The sequence below is a fragment of the Scyliorhinus torazame genome, chromosome 22 (genome assembly GCF_047496885.1).
Source record: "Scyliorhinus torazame isolate Kashiwa2021f chromosome 22, sScyTor2.1, whole genome shotgun sequence".
Classification (NCBI taxonomy): domain Eukaryota; kingdom Metazoa; phylum Chordata; class Chondrichthyes; order Carcharhiniformes; family Scyliorhinidae; genus Scyliorhinus; species Scyliorhinus torazame.
Genome location: NC_092728.1, coordinates 3,788,092 through 3,810,314, shown reverse-complemented (window position 1 = coordinate 3,810,314; position 22,223 = coordinate 3,788,092).

Here is a 22,223-nt window from a genome sequence, read left to right as displayed (position 1 = left end):
CCCTCTGACAGTGCGGCACTCCCTCAGTACTGACCCTCTGACAGTGCAGCACTCCCTCAGTACTGACCCTCTGACAGTGCAGCTCTCCCTCAGTACTGACCCTCTGACAGTGCAGCACTCCCTCAGTACTGACCCTCTGACAGTGCGGCACTCCCTCAGTACGGACCCTCTGACAGTGCGGCACTCCCTCAGTACTGACCCCCTTACAGTGCAGCACTCCCTCAGTACTGACCCTCTGACAGTGCGGCGCTCCCTCAGTACTGACCCTCTGACTGTGCGGCACTCCCTCAGTACTGACCCTCTGACAGTGCGGCACTCCCTCAGTACTGACCCTCTGACAGTGCGGCACTCCCTCAGTACTGACCCTCTGACAGTGCGGCACTCCCTCAGTACTGACCCTCTGACAGTGCGGCACTCCCTCAGTACTGACCCCCTGACAGTGCAGCACTCCCTCAGTACTGACCCTCTGACAGTGCGGCGCTCCCTCAGTACTGACCCTCTGACAGTGCGGCACTCACTCAGTACTGACCCTCTGACAGCGTGGCACTCGCTCAGTACCGACCCTCTGACAGTGCGGCCCTCCCTCAGTACTGACCCTCTGACAGTGCGGCACTCCCTCAGTACTGACCCTCTGACAGTGGGGCACTCCCTCAGTACTGACCCTCTGACAGTGCGGCACTCCCTCAGTACTGACCCTCTGACAGTGCGGCACTCCCTCAGTACTGACCCTCTGACAGTGCAGCACACCCTCAGTACTGACCCCCTTACAGTGCAGCACTCCCTCAGTACTGAGCCTCTGACAGTGCGGCACTCCCTCAGTACTGAACCTCTGACAGTGCGGCACTCCCTCAGTAGTGACCCTCTGACAGTGCGGCACTCCCTCAGTACTGACCCCCTTACAGTGCAGCACTCCCTCAGTACTGACCCTCTGACAGTGCGGCACTCCCTCAGTACTGACCCTCTGACAGTGCAGCACTCCCTCAGTACTGACCCTCTGACAGTGCAGCTCTCCCTCAGTACTGACCCTCTGACAGTGCAGCACTCCCTCAGTACTGACCCTCTGACAGTGCGGCACTCCCTCAGTACTGACCCTCTGACAGTGCGGCACTCCCTCAGTACTGACCCCCTTACAGTGCAGCACTCCCTCAGTACTGACCCTCTGACAGTGCGGCGCTCCCTCAGTACTGACCCTCTGACAGTGCTGCACTCCCTCAGTACTGACCCTCTGACAGTGCGGCACTCCCTCAGTACTGACCCTCTGACAATGCGGCACTCCCTCAGTACTGACCCTCTGACAGTGCGGCACTCCCTCAGTACTGACCCTCTGACAGTGCGGCACTCCCTCAGTACTGACCCCCTGACAGTGCAGCACTCCCTCAGTACTGACCCTCTGACAGTGCGGCGCTCCCTCAGTACTGACCCTCTGACAGTGCAGCACTCCCTCAGTACTGAACCTCTGACAGTGCGGCGCTCCCTCAGTACTGACCCTCTGACAGTGCAGCACTCCCTCAGTACGGAATCTCTGACAGTGCGGCACTCCCTCAGTACTGACCCTCTGACAGTGCGGCACTCCCTCAGTACTGACCCTCTGACAGTGCGGCACTCCCTCAGTACTGACCCTCTGACAGTGCGGCGCTCCCTCAGTACGGAATCTCTGACAGTGCAGCACTCCCTCAGTACTGACCCTCTGACAGTGCGGCACTCCCTCAGTATTGACCCTCCGACAGTGCAGCACTCCCTCAGTACTGACCATCTGACAGTGCTGCACTCCCTCAGTACTGACCCGCTGACAGTGCGGCACTCCCTCAGTACTGACCCTCTGACAGTGCGGCACTCCCTCAGTACTGACCCTCTGACAGTGCGGCACTCCCTCAGTACTGACCCTCGGACAGTACGGTGCTCCCTCAGCACTGACCCTCTGACAGTGCGGCACTCCCTCAGCACTGACCCTCTGACAGTGCGGCACTCCCTCAGTACTGACCCTCTGACAGTGCGGCACTCCCTCAGTACTGACCCTCTGACAGTGCGGCACTCCCTCAGCACTGACCCTCTGACAGTGCAGGACTCACTCAGTACTGACCCTCTGACAGTGCGGCACTCCCTCAGCACTGACCCTCTGACAGTGCGGCACTCCCTCAGCACTGACCCTCTGACAGTGCAGGACTCCCTCAGTACTGACCCTCTGACAGTGCGGCGCTCCCTCAGTACGGAATCTCTGACAGTGCAGCACTCCCTCAGTACTGACCCTCTGACAGTGCGGCACTCCCTCAGTATGGACCCTCTGACAGTGCGGCACTCCCTCAGTACTGACCCTCTGACAGTGCGGCACTCCCTCAGTACTGACCCTCTGACAGTGCAGCACTCCCTCAGTACTGACCCTCTGACAGTGCGGCACTCCCTCAGTACTGACCCTCTGACAGTGCAGCACTCCCTCAGTACTGACCCTCTGACAGTGCAGCACTCCCTCAGTACTGACCCTCTGACAGTGCGGCACTCCCTCAGTACTGACCCTCTGACAGTGCAGCACTCCCTCAGTACTGACCCTCTGACAGTGCGGCTCTCCCTCAGTACTGACCCTCTGACAGTGCGGCACTCCCTCAGTACTGACCCTCTGACAGTGCGGCACTCCCTCAGTACTGACCCTCTGACAGTGCGGCACTCCCTCAGTACTGACCCTCTGACAGTGCGGCACTCCCTCAGTACTGACCCTCTGACAGTGCGGCACTCCCTCAGTACTGACCCTCTGACAGTGCAGCACTCCCTCAGCACTGACCCTCTGACAGTGCGGCACTCCCTCAGCACTGACCCTCTGACAGTGCGGCACTCCCTCAGTACTGACCCTCTGACAGTGCGGCACTCCCTCAGTACTGACCCTCTGACAGTGCGGCACTCCCTCAGTACTGACCCTCTGACAGTGCGGCACTCCCTCAGTACTGACCCTCTGACAGTGCAGCGCTCCCTCAGTACTGACCCTCTGACAGTGCGGCACTCCCTCAGTACGGAATCTCTGACAGTGCGGCACTCCCTCAGTACTGACCCTCTGACAGTGCGGCACTCCATCAGTACTGACCCTCTGACAGTGCAGCACTCCCTCAGTACTGACCCTCTGACAGTGCAGCACTCCCTCAGTACTGACCCTCTGACAGTGCAGCACTCCCTCAGTACTGACCCTCTGACAGTGCGGCACTCCCTCAGTACTGACCCTCTGACAGTGCGGCACTCCCTCAGTACTGACCCTCTGACAGTGCGGTGCTCCCTCAGTACTGACCCACTGACAGTACGGTGCTCCCTCAGCACTGACCCTCTGACAGTGCGGCACTCCCTCAGCACTGACCCTCTGACAGTGCGGCACTCCCTCAGTACTGACCCTCTGACAGTGCGGCACTCCCTCAGTACTGACCCTCTGACAGTGCGGCACTCCCTCAGCACTGACCCTCTGACAGTGCAGGACTCACTCAGTACTGACCCTCTGACAGTGCGGCACTCCCTCAGCACTGACCCTCTGACAGTGCGGCACTCCCTCAGCACTGACCCTCTGACAGTGCAGGACTCCCTCAGTACTGACCCTCTGACAGTGCGGCGCTCCCTCAGTACGGAATCTCTGACAGTGCAGCACTCCCTCAGTACTGACCCTCTGACAGTGCGGCACTCCCTCAGTATGGACCCTCTGACAGTGCGGCACTCCCTCAGTCCGGAATCTATGACAGTGCAGCACTCCCTCAGTACTGACCCTCTGACAGTGCGGCACTCCCTCAGTACTGACCCTCCGACAGTGCAGCACTCCCTCAGTACTGACCCTCTGACAGTGCTGCACTCCCTGAGCACTGACCCTCTGACAGTGCGGCACTCCCTCAGCACTGACCCTCTGGCAGTGCGGCACTCCCTCAGTACTGACTCTCAGACAGTGCAGCACTCCCTCAGCACTGACCCTCTGACAGTGCGGCACTCCCTCAGCACTGACCCTCTGACAGTGCGGCACTCCCTCAGTACTGACCCTCTGACAGTGCGGCACTCCCTCAGTACTGAACCTCTGACAGTGCGGCACTCCCTCAGTACTGACCCTCTGACAGTGCGGCACTCCCTCAGTACTGACCCCCTTACAGTGCAGCACTCCCTCAGTACTGACCCTCTGACAGTGCGGCACTCCCTCAGTACTGACCCTCTGACAGTGCAGCACTCCCTCAGTACTGACCCTCTGACAGTGCAGCTCTCCCTCAGTACTGACCCTCTGACAGTGCAGCACTCCCTCAGTACTGACCCTCTGACAGTGCGGCACTCCCTCAGTACGGACCCTCTGACAGTGCGGCACTCCCTCAGTACTGACCCCCTTACAGTGCAGCACTCCCTCAGTACTGACCCTCTGACAGTGCGGCGCTCCCTCAGTACTGACCCTCTGACAGTGCGGCACTCCCTCAGTACTGACCCTCTGACAGTGCGGCACTCCCTCAGTACTGACCCTCTGACAGTGCGGCACTCCCTCAGTACTGACCCTCTGACAGTGCGGCACTCCCTCAGTACTGACCCTCTGACAGTGCGGCACTCCCTCAGTACTGACCCCCTGACAGTGCAGCACTCCCTCAGTACTGACCCTCTGACAGTGCGGCGCTCCCTCAGTACTGACCCTCTGACATTGCAGCACTCCCTCAGTACTGAACCTCTGACAGTGCGGCGCTCCCTCAGTACTGACCCTCTGACAGTGCAGCACTCCCTCAGTACGGAATCTCTGACAGTGCGGCACTCCCTCAGTACTGACCCTCTGACAGTGCGGTGCTCCCTCAGTATTGACCCTCTGACAGTGCGGCACTCACTCAGTACTGACCCTCTGACAGCGTGGCACTCGCTCAGTACCGACCCTCTGACAGTGCGGCCCTCCCTCAGTACTGACCCTCTGACAGTGCGGCACTCCCTCAGTACTGACCCTCTGACAGTGCGGCACTCCCTCAGTACTGACCCTCTGACAGTGCAGCACTCCCTCAGTACTGACCCTCTGACAGTGCGGCACTCCCTCAGTACTGACCCTCTGACAGTGCGGCACTCCCTCAGTGCTGACCCTCTGACAGTGCAGCACTCCCTCAGTACTGACCCTCTGACAGTGCGGCACTCCCTCAGTACTGACCCTCTGACAGTGCGGCACTCCCTCAGTACTGACCCTCTGACAGTGCGGCACTCCCTCAGTACTGACCCTCTGACAGTGCGGCACTCCCTCAGTACTGACCCTCTGACAGTGCGGCACTCCCTCAGTACTGACCCTCTGACAGTGCGGCACTCCCTCAGTACTGACCCTCTGACAGTGCAGCACTCCCTCAGCACTGACCCTCTGACAGTGCGGCACTCCCTCAGCACTGACCCTCTGACAGTGCGGCACTCCCTCAGTACTGACCCTCTGACAGTGCGGCACTCCCTCAGTACTGACCCTCTGACAGTGCGGCACTCCCTCAGTACTGACCCTCTGACAGTGCGGCACTCCCTCAGTACTGACCCTCTGACAGTGCAGCGCTCCCTCAGTACTGACCCTCTGACAGTGCGGCACTCCCTCAGTACGGAATCTCTGACAGTGCGGCACTCCCTCAGTACTGACCCTCTGACAGTGCGGCACTCCCTCAGTACTGACCCTCTGACAGTGCAGCACTCCCTCAGTACTGACCCTCTGACAGTGCAGCACTCCCTCAGTACTGACCCTCTGATAGTGCAGCACTCCCTCAGTACTGACCCTCTGACAGTGCGGCACTCCCTCAGTACTGACCCTCTGACAGTGCGGCACTCCCTCAGTACTGACCCTCTGACAGTGCGGTGCTCCCTCAGTACTGACCCACTGACAGTACGGTGCTCCCTCAGCACTGACCCTCTGACAGTGCGGCACTCCCTCAGCACTGACCCTCTGACAGTGCGGCACTCCCTCAGTACTGACCCTCTGACAGTGCGGCACTCCCTCAGTACTGACCCTCTGACAGTGCGGCACTCCCTCAGCACTGACCCTCTGACAGTGCAGGACTCACTCAGTACTGACCCTCTGACAGTGCGGCACTCCCTCAGCACTGACCCTCTGACAGTGCGGCACTCCCTCAGCACTGACCCTCTGACAGTGCAGGACTCCCTCAGTACTGACCCTCTGACAGTGCGGCGCTCCCTCAGTACGGAATCTCTGACAGTGCAGCACTCCCTCAGTACTGACCCTCTGACAGTGCGGCACTCCCTCAGTATGGACCCTCTGACAGTGCGGCACTCCCTCAGTACGGAATCTATGACAGTGCAGCACTCCCTCAGTACTGACCCTCTGACAGTGCGGCACTCCCTCAGTACTGACCCTCCGACAGTGCAGCACTCCCTCAGTACTGACCCTCTGACAGTGCTGCACTCCCTGAGCACTGACCCTCTGACAGTGCGGCACTCCCTCAGCACTGACCCTCTGGCAGTGCGGCACTCCCTCAGTACTGACTCTCAGACAGTGCAGCACTCCCTCAGCACTGACCCTCTGACAGTGCGGCACTCCCTCAGCACTGACCCTCTGACAGTGCGGCACTCCCTCAGTACTGACCCTCTGACAGTGCGGCACTCCCTCAGTACTGAACCTCTGACAGTGCGGCACTCCCTCAGTACTGACCCTCTGACAGTGCGGCACTCCCTCAGTACTGACCCCCTTACAGTGCAGCACTCCCTCAGTACTGACCCTCTGACAGTGCGGCACTCCCTCAGTACTGACCCTCTGACAGTGCAGCACTCCCTCAGTACTGACCCTCTGACAGTGCAGCTCTCCCTCAGTACTGACCCTCTGACAGTGCAGCACTCCCTCAGTACTGACCCTCTGACAGTGCGGCACTCCCTCAGTACGGACCCTCTGACAGTGCGGCACTCCCTCAGTACTGACCCCCTTGCAGTGCAGCACTCCCTCAGTACTGACCCTCTGACAGTGCGGCGCTCCCTCAGTACTGACCCTCTGACAGTGCGGCACTCCCTCAGTACTGACCCTCTGACAGTGCGGCACTCCCTCAGTACTGACCCTCTGACAGTGCGGCGCTCCCTCAGTACTGACCCTCTGACATTGCAGCACTCCCTCAGTACTGAACCTCTGACAGTGCGGCGCTCCCTCAGTACTGACCCTCTGACAGTGCAGCACTCCCTCAGTACGGAATCTCTGACAGTGCGGCACTCCCTCAGTACTGACCCTCTGACAGTGCGGTGCTCCCTCAGTATTGACCCTCTGACAGTGCGGCACTCACTCAGTACTGACCCTCTGACAGCGTGGCACTCGCTCAGTACCGACCCTCTGACAGTGCGGCCCTCCCTCAGTACTGACCCTCTGACAGTGCGGCACTCCCTCAGTACTGACCCTCTGACAGCGTGGCACTCGCTCAGTACCGACCCTCTGACAGTGCGGCCCTCCCTCAGTACTGACCCTCTGACAGTGCGGCACTCCCTCAGTACTGACCCTCTGACAGTGGGGCACTCCCTCAGTACTGACCCTCTGACAGTGCGGCACTCCCTCAGTACTGACCCTCTGACAGCGCGGCACTCCCTCAGTACTGACCCTCTGACAGCGCGGCACTCCCTCAGTACTGACCCTCTGACAGTGCGGCACTCCCTCAGTACTGACCCTCTAACACTGCGGCACTCCCTTAGTACTGACCCTCTGACAGTGCAGCACTCCCTCAGTCCTGACCCTCTGACAGTGCGGCACTCCCTCAGTACTGACCCTCTGACAGTGCGGCACTCCCTCAGTACTGAACCTCTGACAGTGCGGCACTCCCTCAGTACTGACCCTCTGACAGTGCAGCACACCCTCAGTACTGACCCTCTGACAGTGCAGCACTCCCTCAGTACTGACCCTCTGACAGTGCGGCACTCCCTCAGTACTGAACCTCTGACAGTGCGGCACTCCCTCAGTACTGACCCTCTGACAGTGCGGCACTCCCTCAGTACTGACCCTCTGACAGTGCAGCACTCCCTCAGTACTGACCCTCTGACAGTGCGGCACTCCCTCAGTACTGACCCTCTGACAGTGCAGCACTCCCTCAGTACTGACCCTCTGACAGTGCAGCACTCCCTCAGTACTGACCCTCTGACAGTGCGGCACTCCCTCAGTACTGACCCTCTGACAGTGCAGCACTCCCTCAGTACTGACCCTCTGACAGTGCGGCACTCCCTCAGTACTGACCCTCTGACAGTGCGGCACTCCCTCAGTGCTGACCCTCTGACAGTGCAGCACTCCCTCAGTACTGACCCTCTGACAGTGCGGCACTCCCTCAGTACTGACCCTCTGACAGTGCGGCACTCCCTCAGTACTGACCCTCTGACAGTGCGGCACTCCCTCAGTACTGACCCTCTGACAGTGCGGCACTCCCTCAGTACTGACCCTCTGACAGTGCGGCACTCCCTCAGTACTGACCCTCTGACAGTGCGGCACTCCCTCAGTACTGACCCTCTGACAGTGCAGCACTCCCTCAGCACTGACCCTCTGACAGTGCGGCACTCGCTCAGCACTGACCCTCTGACAGTGCGGCACTCCCTCAGTACTGACCCTCTGACAGTGCGGCACTCCCTCAGTACTGACCCTCTGACAGTGCGGCACTCCCTCAGTACTGACCCTCTGACAGTGCGGCACTCCCTCAGTACTGACCCTCTGACAGTGCAGCGCTCCCTCAGTACAGACCCTCTGACAGTGCGGCACTCCCTCAGTACGGAATCTCTGACAGTGCGGCGCTCCCTCAGTACTGACCCTCTGACAGTGCGGCACTCCCTCAGTACTGACCGTCTGACAGTGCAGCACTCCCTCAGTACTGACCCTCTGACAGTGCAGCACTCCCTCAGTACTGACCTTCTGACAGTGCAGCACTCCCTCAGTACTGACCCTCTGACAGTGCGGCACTCCCTCAGTACTGACCCTCTGACAGTGCGGCACTCCCTCAGTACTGACCCTCTGACAGTGCGGTGCTCCCTCAGTACTGACCCACTGACAGTACGGTGCTCCCTCAGCACTGACCCTCTGACAGTGCGGCACTCCCTCAGCACTGACCCTCTGACAGTGCGGCACTCCCTCAGTACTGACCCTCTGACAGTGCGGCACTCCCTCAGTACTGACCCTCTGACAGTGCGGCACTCCCTCAGCACTGACCCTCTGACAGTGCAGGACTCACTCAGTACTGACCCTCTGACAGTGCGGCACTCCCTCAGCACTGACCCTCTGACAGTGCGGCACTCCCTCAGCACTGACCCTCTGACAGTGCAGGACTCCCTCAGTACTGACCCTCTGACAGTGCGGCGCTCCCTCAGTACGGAATCTCTGACAGTGCAGCACTCCCTCAGTACTGACCCTCTGACAGTGCGGCACTCCCTCAGTATGGACCCTCTGACAGTGCGGCACTCGCTCAGTACGGAATCTATGACAGTGCAGCACTCCCTCAGTGCTGACCCTCTGACAGTGCGGCACTCCCTCAGTACTGACCCTCTGACAGTGCGGCACTCCCTCAGTACTGACCCTCCGACAGTGCAGCACTCCCTCAGTACTGACCCTCTGACAGTGCTGCACTCCCTGAGCACTGACCCTCTGACAGTGCGGCACTCCCTCAGCACTGACCCTCTGGCAGTGCGGCACTCCCTCAGTACTGACTCTCAGACAGTGCAGCACTCCCTCAGCACTGACCCTCTGACAGTGCGGCACTCCCTCAGCACTGACCCTCTGACAGTGCGGCACTCCCTCAGTACTGACCCTCTGACAGTGCGGCACTCCCTCAGTACTGAACCTCTGACAGTGCGGCACTCCCTCAGTACTGACCCTCTGACAGTGCGGCACTCCCTCAGTACTGACCCCCTTACAGTGCAGCACTCCCTCAGTACTGACCCTCTGACAGTGCGGCACTGCCTCAGTACTGACCCTCTGACAGTGCAGCACTCCCTCAGTACTGACCCTCTGACAGTGCAGCTCTCCCTCAGTACTGACCCTCTGACAGTGCAGCACTCCCTCAGTACTGACCCTCTGACAGTGCGGCACTCCCTCAGTACGGACCCTCTGACAGTGCGGCACTCCCTCAGTACTGACCCCCTTACAGTGCAGCACTCCCTCAGTACTGACCCTCTGACAGTGCGGCGCACCCTCAGTACTGACCCTCTGACAGTGCGGCACTCCCTCAGTACTGACCCTCTGACAGTGCGGCACTCCCTCAGTACTGACCCTCTGACAGTGCGGCACTCCCTCAGTACTGACCCTCTGACAGTGCGGCACTCCCTCAGTACTGACCCTCTGACAGTGCGGCGCTCCCTCAGTACTGACCCTCTGACATTGCAGCACTCCCTCAGTACTGAACCTCTGACAGTGCGGCGCTCCCTCAGTACTGACCCTCTGACAGTGCAGCACTCCCTCAGTACGGAATCTCTGACAGTGCGGCACTCCCTCAGTACTGACCCTCTGACAGTGCGGTGCTCCCTCAGTATTGACCCTCTGACAGTGCGGCACTCACTCAGTACTGACCCTCTGACAGCGTGGCACTCGCTCAGTACCGACCCTCTGACAGTGCGGCCCTCCCTCAGTACTGACCCTCTGACAGTGCGGCACTCCCTCAGTACTGACCCTCTGACAGTGGGGCACTCCCTCAGTACTGACCCTCTGACAGTGCGGCACTCCCTCAGTACTGACCATCTGACAGCGCGGCACTCCCTCAGTACTGACCCTCTGACAGCGCGGCACTCCCTCAGTACTGACCCTCTGACAGTGCGGCACTCCCTCAGTACTGACCCTCTAACACTGCGGCACTCCCTTAGTACTGACCCTCTGACAGTGCAGCACTCCCTCAGTCCTGACCCTCTGACAGTGCGGCACTCCCTCAGTACTGACCCTCTGACAGTGCGGCACTCCCTCAGTACTGACCCTCTGACAGTGCGGCACTCACTCAGTACTGACCCTCTGACAGCGTGGCACTCGCTCAGTACCGACCCTCTGACAGTGCGGCCCTCCCTCAGTACTGACCCTCTGACAGTGCGGCACTCCCTCAGTACTGACCCTCTGACAGTGGGGCATTTCCTCAGTACTGACCCTCTGACAGTGCGGCACTCCCTCAGTACTGACCCTCTGACAGCGCGGCACTCCCTCAGTACTGACCCCCTTACAGTGCAGCACTCCCTCAGTACTGACCCTCTGACAGTGCGGCGCTCCCTCAGTACTGACCCTCTGACAGTGCGGCACTCCCTCAGTACTGACCCTCTGACAGTGCGGCACTCCCTCAGTACTGACCCTCTGACAGTGCGGCACTCCCTCAGTACTGACCCTCTGACAGTGCGGCACTCCCTCAGTACTGACCCTCTGACAGTGCGGCACTCCCTCAGTACTGACCCCCTGACAGTGCAGCACTCCCTCAGTACTGACCCTCTGACAGTGCGGCGCTCCCTCAGTACTGACCCTCTGACATTGCAGCACTCCCTCAGTACTGAACCTCTGACAGTGCGGCGCTCCCTCAGTACTGACCCTCTGACAGTGCGGCACTCCCTCAGTACTGACCCTCTGACAGTGCAGCACTCCCTCAGTACTGACCCTCTGACAGTGCGGCACTCCCTCAGTACTGACCCTCTGACAGTGCAGCACTCCCTCAGTACTGACCCTCTGACAGTGCGGCACTCCCTCAGTACTGACCCTCTGACAGTGCAGCACTCCCTCAGCACTGACCCTCTGACAGTGCGACACTCCCTCAGTACTGACCCTCTGACAGTGCGGCACTCCCTCAGTACTGACCCTCTGACGGTGCGGCACTCCCTCAGTACTGACCCTCTGACAGTGCAGCACTCCCTCAGTACTGACCCTCTGACAGTGCAGCGCTCCCTCAGTACTGACCCTCTGACAGTGCAGCACTCCCTCAGTACGGAATCTCTGACAGTGCGGCACTCCCTCAGTACTGACCCTCTGACAGTGCGGCACTCCCTCAGTACTGACCCACTGACAGTGCAGCACTCCCTCAGTACTGACCCTCCGACAGTGCAGCACTCCCTCAGTACTGACCCTCTGACAGTGCGGCACTCCCTCAGTACTGACCCTCTGACAGTGCGGCGCTCCCTCAGTACGGAATCTCTGACAGTGCAGCACTCCCTCAGTACTGACCCTCTGACAGTGCGGCACTCCCTCAGTATTGACCCTCCGACTGTGCAGCACTCCCTCAGTACTGACCCTCTGACAGTGCTGCACTCCCTCAGTACTGACCTGCTGACAGTGCGGCACTCCCTCAGTACTGACCCTCGGACAGTACGGTGCTCCCTCAGCACTGACCCTCTGACAGTGCGGCACTCCCTCAGCACTGACCCTCTGACAGTGCGGTACTCCCTCAGTACTGACCCTCTGACAGTGCGGCACTCCCTCAGTACTGACCCTCTGACAGTGCGGCACTCCCTCAGCACTGACCCTCTGACAGTGCAGGTCTCCCTCAGTACTGACCCTCTGACTGTGCGGCACTCCCTCAGCACTGACCCTCTGACAGTGCGGCACTCCCACAGCACTGACCCTCTGACAGTGCAGGACTCCCTCAGTACTGACCCTCTGACAGTGCGGCGCTCCCTCAGTACGGAATCTCTGACAGTGCAGCACTCCCTCAGTACTGACCCTCTGACAGTGCGGCACTCCCTCAGTATGGACCCTCTGACAGTGCGGCACTCCCTCAGTACGGAATCTATGACAGTGCAGCACTCCCTCAGTACTGACCCTCTGACAGTGCGGCACTCCCTCAGTACTGACCCTCCGACAGTGCAGCACTCCCTCAGTACTGACCCTCTGACAGTGCTGCACTCCCTGAGCACTGACCCTCTGACAGTGCGGCACTCCCTCAGCACTGACCCTCTGGCAGTGCGGCACTCCCTCAGTACTGACTCTCAGACAGTGCAGCACTCCCTCAGCACTGACCCTCTGACAGTGCGGCACTCCCTCAGCACTGACCCTCTGACAGTGCGGCACTCCCTCAGAGCTGACCCTCTGACAGTGCGGCACTCCCTCAGTACTGACCCTCAGACAGTGCAGGACTCCCTCAGTACTGACCCTCACACAGTGCGGCGCTCCCTCAGTACTGACCCTCTGACAGTGCGGCACTCCCTCAGTATGGACCCTGACAGTGCGGCACTCCCTCAGTACGGAATCTATGACAGTGCAGCACTCCCTCAGTACTGACCCTCTGACAGTGCAGCACTCCCTCAGTACTGACCCTCTGACAGTGCGGCACTCCCTCAGTACTGACCCTCCGACAGTGCAGCAATCCCTCAGTACTGACCCTCTGACAGTGCTGCACTCCCTGAGCACTGACCCTCTGACAGTGCGGCGCTCCCTCAGCACTGACCCTCTGGCAGTGCGGCACTCCCTCAGTACTGACTCTCAGACAGTGCAGCACTCCCTCAGCACTGACCCTCTGACAGTGCGGCACTCCCTCAGCACTGACCCTCTGACAGTGCGGCACTCCCTCAGTACTGACCCTCTGACAGTGCGGCACTCCCTCAGTACTGACCCTCTGACAGTGCGGCACTCCCTGAGCACTGACCCTCTGACAGTGCGGCACTCCCTCAGCACTGACCCTCTGGCAGTGCGGCACTCCCTCAGTACTGACTCTCAGACAGTGCAGCACTCCCTCAGCACTGACCCTCTGACAGTGCGGCACTCCCTCAGCACTGACCCTCTGACAGTGCGGCACTCCCTCAGTACTGACCCTCTGACAGTGCGGCACTCCCTCAGTACTGAACCTCTGACAGTGCGGCACTCCCTCAGTACTGACCCTCTGACAGTGCGGCACTCCCTCAGTACTGACCCCCTTACAGTGCAGCACTCCCTCAGTACTGACCCTCTGACAGTGCGGCACTCCCTCAGTACTGACCCTCTGACAGTGCAGCACTCCCTCAGTACTGACCCTCTGACAGTGCAGCTCTCCCTCAGTACTGACCCTCTGACAGTGCAGCACTCCCTCAGTACTGACCCTCTGACAGTGCGGCACTCCCTCAGTATGGACCCTCTGACAGTGCAGCACTCCCTCAGTACTGACCCCCTTACAGTGCAGCACTCCCTCAGTACTGACCCTCTGACAGTGCGGCGCTCCCTCAGCACTGACCCTCTGACAGTGCGGCACTCCCTCAGTACTGACCCTCTGACAGTGCGGCACTCCCTCAGCACTGACCCTCTGACAGTGCGGCACTCCCTCAGTACTGACCCTCTGACAGTGCGGCACTCCATCAGTACTGACCCTCTGACAGTGCGGCACTCCCTCAGTACTGACCCCCTGACAGTGCAGCACTCCCTCAGTACTGACCCTCTGACAGTGCGGCGCTCCCTCAGTACTGACCCTCTGACATTGCAGCACTCCCTCAGTACTGAACCTCTGACAGTGCGGCGCTCCCTCAGTACTGACCCTCTGACAGTGCAGCACTCCCTCAGTACGGAATCTCTGACAGTGCGGCGCTCCCTCAGTATTGACCCTCTGACAGTGCGGCACTCACTCAGTACTGACCCTCTGACAGCGTGGCACTCGCTCAGTACCGACCCTCTGACAGTGCGGCCCTCCCTCAGTACTGACCCTCTGACAGTGCGGCACTCCCTCAGTACTGACCCTCTGACAGTGGGGCACTCCCTCAGTACTGACCCTCTGACAGTGCGGCACTCCCTCAGTACTGACCCTCTGACAGCGCGGCACTCCCTCAGTACTGACCCTCTGACAGCGCGGCACTCCCTCAGTACTGACCCTCTGACAGTGCGGCACTCCCTCAGTACTGACCCTCTAACACTGCGGCACTCCCTTAGTACTGACCCTCTGACAGTGCAGCACTCCCTCAGTCCTGACCCTCTGACAGTGCGGCACTCCCTCAGTACTGACCCTCTGACAGTGCGGCACTCCCTCAGTACTGAACCTCTGACAGTGCGGCACTCCCTCAGTACTGACCCTCTGACAGTGCAGCACACCCTCAGTACTGACCCTCTGACAGTGCAGCACTCCCTCAGTACTGACCCTCTGACAGTGCGGCACTCCCTCAGTACTGAACCTCTGACAGTGCGGCACTCCCTCAGTACTGACCCTCTGACAGTGCGGCACTCCCTCAGTACTGACCCTCTGACAGTGCAGCACTCCCTCAGTACTGACCCTCTGACAGTGCGGCACTCCCTCAGTACTGACCCTCTGACAGTGCAGCACTCCCTCAGTACTGACCCTCTGACAGTGCAGCACTCCCTCAGTACTGACCCTCTGACAGTGCGGCACTCCCTCAGTACTGACCCTCTGACAGTGCGGCACTCCCTCAGTACTGACCCTCTGACAGTGCGGCACTCCCTCAGTACTGACCCTCTGACAGTGCGGCACTCCCTCAGTGCTGACCCTCTGACAGTGCGGCACTCCCTCAGTACTGACCCTCTGACAGTGCGGCACTCCCTCAGTACTGACCCTCTGACAGTGCGGCACTCCCTCAGTACTGACCCTCTGACAGTGCGGCACTCCCTCAGTACTGATCCTCTGACAGTGCGGCACTCCCTCAGTACTGACCCTCTGACAGTGCGGCACTCCCTCAGTACTGACCCTCTGACAGTGCGGCACTCCCTCAGTACTGACCCTCTGACAGTGCAGCACTCCCTCAGCACTGACCCTCTGACAGTGCGGCACTCCCTCAGCACTGACCCTCTGACAGTGCGGCACTCCCTCAGTACTGACCCTCTGACAGTGCGGCACTCCCTCAGTACTGACCCTCTGACAGTGCGGCACTCCCTCAGTACTGACCCTCTGACAGTGCGGCACTCCCTCAGTACTGACCCTCTGACAGTGCGGCGCTCCCTCAGTACTGACCCTCTGACAGTGCGGCACTCCCTCAGTACGGAATCTCTGACAGTGCGGCACTCCCTCAGTACTGACCCTCTGACAGTGCGGCACTCCCTCAGTACTGACCCTCTGACAGTGCAGCACTCCCTCAGTACTGACCCTCTGACAGTGCAGCACTCCCTCAGTACTGACCCTCTGACAGTGCAGCACTCCCTCAGTACTGACCCTCTGACAGTGCGGCACTCCCTCAGTACTGACCCTCTGACAGTGCGGCACTCCCTCAGTACTGACCCTCTGACAGTGCAGCACTCCCTCAGTACTGACCCTCTGACAGTGCAGCACTCCCTCAGTACTGACCCTCTGACAGTGCAGCACTCCCTCAGTACTGACCCTCTGATAGTGCGGCACTCCCTCAGCACTGACCCTCTGACAGTGCAAGACTCACTCAGTACTGACCCTCTGACAGTGCGGCACTCCCTCAGCACTGACCCTCTGACAGTGCGGCACTCCCTCAGCACTGACCCTCTGACAGTGCAGGACTCCCTCAGTACTGACCCTCTGACAGTGCGGCGCTCCCTCAGTACGGAATCTCTGACAGTGCAGCACTCCTTCAGTACTGACCCTCTGACAGTGCGGCACTCCCTCAGTATGGACCCTCTGACAGTGCGGCACTCCCTCAGTACGGAATCTATGACAGTGCAGCACTCCCTCAGTACTGACCCTCTGACAGTGCGGCACTCCCTCAGTACTGACCCTCCGACAGTGCAGCACTCCCTCAGTACTGACCCTCTGACAGTGCTGCACTCCCTGAGCACTGACCCTCTGACAGTGCGGCACTCCCTCAGCACTGACCCTCTGGCAGTGCGGCACTCCCTCAGTACTGACTCTCAGACAGTGCAGCACTCCCTCAGCACTGACCCTCTGACAGTGCGGCACTCCCTCAGCACTGACCCTCTGACAGTGCGGCACTCCCTCAGTACTGACCCTCTGACAGTGCGGCACTCCCTCAGTACTGAACCTCTGACAGTGCGGCACTCCCTCAGTACTGACCCTCTGACAGTGCGGCACTCCCTCAGTACTGACCCCCTTACAGTGCAGCACTCCCTCAGTACTGACCCTCTGACAGTGCGGCACTCCCTCAGTACTGACCCTCTGACAGTGCAGCACTCCCTCAGTACTGACCCTCTGACAGTGCAGCTCTCCCTCAGTACTGACCCTCTGACAGTGCAGGACTCCCTCAGTACTGACCCTCTGACAGTGCGGCACTCCCTCAGTACGGACCCTCTGACAGTGCGGCACTCCCTCAGTACTGACCCCCTTACAGTGCAGCACTCCCTCAGTACTGACCCTCTGACAGTGCGGCGCTCCCTCAGTACTGACCCTCTGACAGTGCGGCACTCCCTCAGTACTGACCCTCTGACAGTGCGGCACTCCCTCAGTACTGACCCTCTGACAGTGCGGCACTCCCTCAGTACTGACCCTCTGACAGTGCGGCACTCCCTCAGTACTGACCCTCTGACAGTGCGGCACTCCCTCAGTACTGACCCCCTGACAGTGCAGCACTCCCTCAGTACTGACCCTCTGACAGTGCGGCGCTCCCTCAGTACTGACCCTCTGACATTGCAGCACTCCCTCAGTACTGAACCTCTGACAGTGCGGCGCTCCCTCAGTACTGACCCTCTGACAGTGCAGCACTCCCTCAGTACGGAATCTCTGACAGTGCGGCACTCCCTCAGTACTGACCCTCTGACAGTGCGGTGCTCCCTCAGTATTGACCCTCTGACAGTGCGGCACTCACTCAGTACTGACCCTCTGACAGCGTGGCACTCGCTCAGTACCGACCCTCTGACAGTGCGGCCCTCCCTCAGTACTGACCCTCTGACAGTGCGGAACTCCCTCAGTACTGACCCTCTGACAGTGGGGCACTCCCTCAGTACTGACCCTCTGACAGTGCGGTACTCCCTCAGTACTGACCCTCTGACAGCGCGGCACTCCCTCAGTACTGACCGCCTTACAGTGCAGTACTCCCTCAGTACTGACCCTCTGACAGTGCGGCGCTCCCTCAGTACTGACCCTCTGACAGTGCGGCACTCCCTCAGTACTGACCCTCTGACAGTGCGGCACTCCCTCAGTACTGACCCTCTGACAGTGCGGCACTCCCTCAGTACTGACCCTCTGACAGTGCGGCACTCCCTCAGTACTGACCCTCTGACAGTGCGGCACTCCCTCAGTACTGACCCCCTGACAGTGCAGCACTCCCTCAGTACTGACCCTCTGACAGTGCGGCGCTCCCTCAGTACTGACCCTCTGACATTGCAGCACTCCCTCAGTACTGAACCTCTGACAGTGCGGCGCTCCCTCAGTACTGACCCTCTGACAGTGCAGCACTCCCTCAGTATGGAATCTCTGACAGTGCGGCACTCCCTCAGCACTGACCCTCTGACAGTGCAGGACTCCCTCAGTACTGACCCTCTGACAGTGCGGCACTCCCTCAGCACTGATCCTCTGACAGTGCGGCACTCCCTCAGCACTGACCCTCTGACAGTGCAGGACTCCCTCAGTACTGACCCTCTGACAGTGCGGCGCTCCCTCAGTACGGAATCTCTGACAGTGCAGCACTCCCTCAGTACTGACCCTCTGACAGTGCGGCACTCCCTCAGTATGGACCCTCTGACAGTGCGGCACTCCCTCAGTACGGAATCTATGACAGTGCAGCACTCCGTCAGTACTGACCCTCTGACAGTGCGGCACTCCCTCAGTACTGACCCTCCGACAGTGCAGCACTCCCTCAGTACTGACCCTCTGACAGTGCTGCACTCCCTGAGCACTGACCCTCTGACAGTGCGGCACTCCCTCAGCACTGACCCTCTGGCAGTGCGGCACTCCCTCAGTACTGACTCTCAGACAGTGCAGCACTCCCTCAGCACTGACCCTCTGACAGTGCGGCACTCCCTCAGCACTGACCCTCTGACAGTGCGGCACTCCCTCAGAGCTGACCCTCTGACAGTGCGGCACTCCCTCAGTACTGACCCTCAGACAGTGCAGGACTCCCTCAGTACTGACCCTCACACAGTGCGGCGCTCCCTCAGTACTGACCCTCTGACAGTGCGGCACTCCCTCAGTATGGACCCTGACAGTGCGGCACTCCCTCAGTACGGAATCTATGACAGTGCAGCACTCCCTCAGTACTGACCCTCTGACAGTGCAGCACTCCCTCAGTACTGACCCTCTGACAGTGCGGCACTCCCTCAGTACTGACCCTCCGACAGTGCAGCAATCCCTCAGTACTGACCCTCTGACAGTGCTGCACTCCCTGAGCACTGACCCTCTGACAGTGTGGCGCTCCCTCAGCACTGACCCTCTGGCAGTGCGGCACTCCCTCAGTACTGACTCTCAGACAGTGCAGCACTCCCTCAGCACTGACCCTCTGACAGTGCGGCACTCCCTCAGCACTGACCCTCTGACAGTGCGGCACTCCCTCAGTACTGACCCTCTGACAGTGCGGCACTCCCTCAGTACTGACCCTCTGACAGTGCGGCACTCCCTGAGCACTGACCCTCTGACAGTGCGGCACTCCCTCAGCACTGACCCTCTGGCAGTGCGGCACTCCCTCAGTACTGACTCTCAGACAGTGCAGCACTCCCTCAGCACTGACCCTCTGACAGTGCGGCACTCCCTCAGCACTGACCCTCTGACAGTGCGGCACTCCCTCAGTACTGACCCTCTGACAGTGCGGCACTCCCTCAGTACTGAACCTCTGACAGTGCGGCACTCCCTCAGTACTGACCCTCTGACAGTGCGGCACTCCCTCAGTACTGACCCCCTTACAGTGCAGCACTCCCTCAGTACTGACCCTCTGACAGTGCGGCACTCCCTCAGTACTGACCCTCTGACAGTGCAGCACTCCCTCAGTACTGACCCTCTGACAGTGCAGCTCTCCCTCAGTACTGACCCTCTGACAGTGCAGCACTCCCTCAGTACTGACCCTCTGACAGTGCGGCACTCCCTCAGTATGGACCCTCTGACAGTGCGGCACTCCCTCAGTACTGACCCCCTTACAGTGCAGCACTCCCTCAGTACTGACCCTCTGACAGTGCGGCGCTCCCTCAGTACTGACCCTCTGACAGTGCGGCACTCTCTCAGTACTGACCCTCTGACAGTGCGGCACTCCCTCAGCACTGACCCTCTGACAGTGCGGCACTCCCTCAGTACTGACCCTCTGACAGTGCGGCACTCCCTCAGTACTGACCCTCTGACAGTGCGGCACTCCCTCAGTACTGACCCCCTGACAGTGCAGCACTCCCTCAGTACTGACCCTCTGACAGTGCGGCGCTCCCTCAGTACTGACCCTCTGACAGTGCGGCACTCCCTCAGTACTGACCCTCTGACAGTGCGGCACTCCCTCAGTACTGAACCTCTGACAGTGCGGCGCTCCCTCAGTACTGACCCTCTGACAGTGCAGCACTCCCTCAGTACGGAATCTCTGACAGTGCGGCACTCCCTCAGTACTGACCCTCTGACAGTGCGGTGCTCCCTCAGTATTGACCCTCTGACAGTGCGGCACTCACTCAGTACTGACCCTCTGACAGCGTGGCACTCGCTCAGTACCGACCCTCTGACAGTGCGGCCCTCCCTCAGTACTGACCCTCTGACAGTGCGGCACTCCCTCAGTACTGACCCTCTGACAGTGGGGCACTCCCTCAGTACTGACCCTCTGACAGTGCGGCACTCCCTCAGTACTGACCCTCTGACAGCGCGGCACTCCCTCAGTACTGACCCTCTGACAGCGCGGCACTCCCTCAGTACTGACCCTCTGACAGTGCGGCACTCCCTCAGTACTGACCCTCTAACACTGCGGCACTCCCTTAGTACTGACCCTCTGACAGTGCAGCACTCCCTCAGTCCTGACCCTCTGACAGTGCGGCACTCCCTCAGTACTGACCCTCTGACAGTGCGGCACTCCCTCAGTACTGAACCTCTGACAGTGCGGCACTCCCTCAGTACTGACCCTCTGACAGTGCAGCACACCCTCAGTACTGACCCTCTGACAGTGCAGCACTCCCTCAGTACTGACCCTCTGACAGTGCGGCACTCCCTCAGTACTGAACCTCTGACAGTGCGGCACTCCCTCATTACTGACCCTCTGACAGTGCGGCACTCCCTCAGTACTGACCCTCTGACAGTGCAGCACTCCCTCAGTACTGACCCTCTGACAGTGGGGCACTCCCTCAGTACTGACCCTCTGACAGTGCAGCACTCCCTCAGTACTGACCCTCTGACAGTGCAGCACTCCCTCAGTACTGACCCTCTGACAGTGCGGCACTCCCTCAGTACTGACCCTCTGACAGTGCAGCACTCCCTCAGTACTGACCCTCTGACAGTGCGGCACTCCCTCAGTACTGACCCTCTGACAGTGCGGCACTCCCTCAGTGCTGACCCTCTGACAGTGCAGCACTCCCTCAGTACTGACCCTCTGACAGTGCGGCACTCCCTCAGTACTGACCCTCTGACAGTGCGGCACTCCCTCAGTACTGACCCTCTGACAGTGCGGCACTCCCTCAGTACTGACCCTCTGACAGTGCGGCACTCCCTCAGTACTGACCCTCTGACAGTGCGGCACTCCCTCAGTACTGACCCTCTGACAGTGCGGCACTCCCTCAGTACTGACCCTCTGACAGTGCAGCACTCCCTCAGCACTGACCCTCTGACAGTGCGGCACTCCCTCAGCACTGACCCTCTGACAGTGCGGCACTCCCTCAGTACTGACCCTCTGACAGTGCGGCACTCCCTCAGTACTGACCCTCTGACAGTGCGGCACTCCCTCAGTACTGACCCTCTGACAGTGCGGCACTCCCTCAGTACTGACCCTCTGACAGTGCAGCGCTCCCTCAGTACTGACCCTCTGACAGTGCGGCACTCCCTCAGTACGGAATCTCTGACAGTGCGGCACTCCCTCAGTACTGACCCTCTGACAGTGCGGCACTCCCTCAGTACTGACCCTCTGACAGTGCAGCACTCCCAAAGTACTGACCCTCTGACAGTGCAGCACTCCCTCAGTACTGACCCTCTGACAGTGCAGCACTCCCTCAGTACTGACCCTCTGACAGTGCGGCACTCCCTCAGTACTGACCCTCTGACAGTGCGGCACTCCCTCAGTACTGACCCTCTGACAGTGCGGTGCTCCCTCAGTACTGACCCACTGACAGTACGGTGCTCCCTCAGCACTGACCCTCTGACAGTGCGGCACTCCCTCAGCACTGACCCTCTGAGAGTGCGGCACTCCCTCAGTACTGACCCTCTGACAGTGCGGCACTCCCTCAGTACTGACCCTCTGACAGTGCGGCACTCCCTCAGCACTGACCCTCTGACAGTGCAGGACTCACTCAGTACTGACCCTCTGACAGTGCGGCACTCCCTCAGCACTGACCCTCTGACAGTGCGGCACTCCCTCAGCACTGACCCTCTGACAGTGCAGGA